We start from the raw sequence: 2,500 nt of genomic DNA, 5'->3' as shown, positions 1-2,500 counted from the left end.
CTTGGCATTCTTTATATTGCCCTTTAAAAGTGCTTTGACTGATGCCTGGACTGTGAAGGCTGCTTCTCTCTTTCATGGGAGAAAAAAAAAACAAACACAAAGAAAGTATATTAATTTACCTCAGCCTGCATTGTTGTAACACAACAAAAATGCAGCCTCCCATGTGCTGCTATGATCCAGCTCTTCTGACTCATCCTGGTAACACGACATACAAACCTGTCCACAGCTCTTAAATAAATCACAGAAGATGCCGTTTCCTAATTACGGTGGGATTGAGGAAGGGTCGGTAGGACCATCTGGTTGTAGTTAAATTTCAACAGGCAGGGAGGTTCTGCAAAAACTTCTGAAGATTTACGGGTGTGTTGGAATTGTCATTCTGATATTAATGAACTCAAAATAAAACGTGAATTCAACTACTCACACGTGTTGATAAAGCATGATTTCCAATTCATACCTATAAATTAACCTTGCTAACATCAACAGTTCAAACTCATCCTGACCTTTGGTTCAAGGTCTTGAAATTTGAAAAAGCAAAGGACAGCAAATGAATTTTGAAGTTTTGATGATTTAAATTCGGGGCCTTGCACATTCACAGTTGATTTGCTGCTGTTGGTGACCCGGGGCTACAACGGGGCAGCTCCAAGCTCTGAGCGTGCCTGGCAATCTCCAGGGCAATCAAATGACAAACCTAAACGAAGAGCTCTAATTGCCCAAGCCCTCCATTCACACACACACAGGACCTAGAACCACCACAAAGTAAATGTGAAGCTGCAGGCTCTAAATTTCGTATACACGTCCTACAAGATTTTCTTTTTATCATTTCAAGGCTCCAACAAGGTCCTGTGATGTAAAATGGGGATAAACCAGTGAATTTTGATATCGTCTGGTGCAAAACTGATTCTACGAGTTGAAACGTCTCATATTGTCTTAGAAGCAGAGATATTTTCCCAATGACTCTACTGTACTGTGGACTGCAACACTGAACTTCCCAAGAGGCCTCACTCAGGTGCCCCAGGAAGCATTTTCACAGAACAACTCCGTACTCAGCCACAAAACAGGATGACCCTAAACCAGGTTATTCTGAAGAATGCAATCATGGATTTCTTTCTTCAGAATTGTCGACCAACAGCACTCCCACAATGATGGATATTGTCACGACTGGGTTATGTCAAAGCAGGCATTCTGGTGCTCCTCCTCCAGGCAGGTTGGTGGCAGAGGACCCGGGTGTGAAAAGGGGAGGTATGCTAGGATGCACTGCCTCTCCTGCAGTTTTTGCTGCTTCAAGCATAATTGCTTTTTCTCCATAATTCCACTTAGAATTACACTGATGAGGTGTTTTTACCGTTTCATTTTTCAACATGGCCCTAAATAACCACTCCCAAATGACTCTGGATCAAGAAATCTGCACCCTCAGTTGCTTTGTGAAGATTGTGTTACCAAAGATAACCTGCCCTAGAAAATTAATATATTTTAATTTTGAAATATGTAATGCAAATGTGCTCTATTATGTGACCAAAGTAAATTATAAGATCTTCAGTTGTCTGTGTGAAGTATGAATAGCAATTTCTTTAGATTTCTAAAAGTTTCTTTGTAAATGGACAAGTTAAAAATAATATTCATTAAATTGCTTAACTGTAATAAAATGAAACTATTTGCTTACTACATACAAATTAAGTCAGTATCAAAGTACTTATTTTCTTTTTTAGTTTGTATTAATTTATTATTGAATTATAAATATCTAATGTATAAAGCTAAACACTTACATAGCACTTTGCAAACACTAATTCACAAATGATGCAACATCTTTTCAAGGCACATATGAAAGCAGCAGCAATTAATTCTTAGAATTTTCTGGCTTCAACCTCAAAGTTACGCTGCTTTTTTTCTTTTCTCTTTTTTCTTTTTCTTAAGGAGCACACATTTAAGCAGTCAGCAAAACAACTGTGAAGACATAAACTGCGATTTCATGAAGTTACTTAGCCTCTTGACTGATAACACTGCCATCATACACAGTACACTGCTAAATGAACTGCAATTTGAATTCCCGAGATTCAAATTATTTAAACAGACATCCTGGAAGCAAGCACAGAGAAGTCCTATCAGTGACCCCTGATGGTTTTTCAGAGACTAGAGTTTGCTAAATTAATAAGCAGCCCTAAAGTAACCACCTTGTTTGGCGGAAGTCCTTGCAGAAAGACGTAATGGGCCAAGAGAGGAAAAGCCTACAAAAGGCAGAGAGAAATTCTGGCTTATTTGGGGTGTGAGAAGCACACGGGGCTGAGGAAACAGCACAGTTGTTCAAAAATACCCTTGTCCAGCACCTCTCAAAGAACGATTTGCTTTTCTGAAGAGCCTAAAGAATATTGCAGGGATTTTAATAAGTTACTAAGTTTAACAAGTACATATTTTCCTGAACTAGCAGACCAATTATTTTACATAAATCTGCAGTATCAGAAAAATACTACATATGTCTCACAGCCTGCTACAAAAGAGGGTTTTT

General features: G+C 38.6%; 1 protein-coding gene across 5 annotated transcripts in view; it reads right to left on the bottom strand.

The window, feature by feature from the left end:
• Nucleotides 1–2,500, bottom strand: part of MGMT (O-6-methylguanine-DNA methyltransferase) — a 169,856-nt gene that overhangs the window by 21,492 nt on the left and 145,864 nt on the right. The gene's annotated exons all lie outside the window — the stretch shown is intronic.

Source organism: Cygnus olor, chromosome 7 (genome assembly GCF_009769625.2).
Source record: "Cygnus olor isolate bCygOlo1 chromosome 7, bCygOlo1.pri.v2, whole genome shotgun sequence".
In the NCBI taxonomy this organism is placed as follows: Eukaryota; Metazoa; Chordata; class Aves; order Anseriformes; family Anatidae; genus Cygnus; species Cygnus olor.
This window is presented reverse-complemented; position numbering and strand designations above follow the sequence as displayed.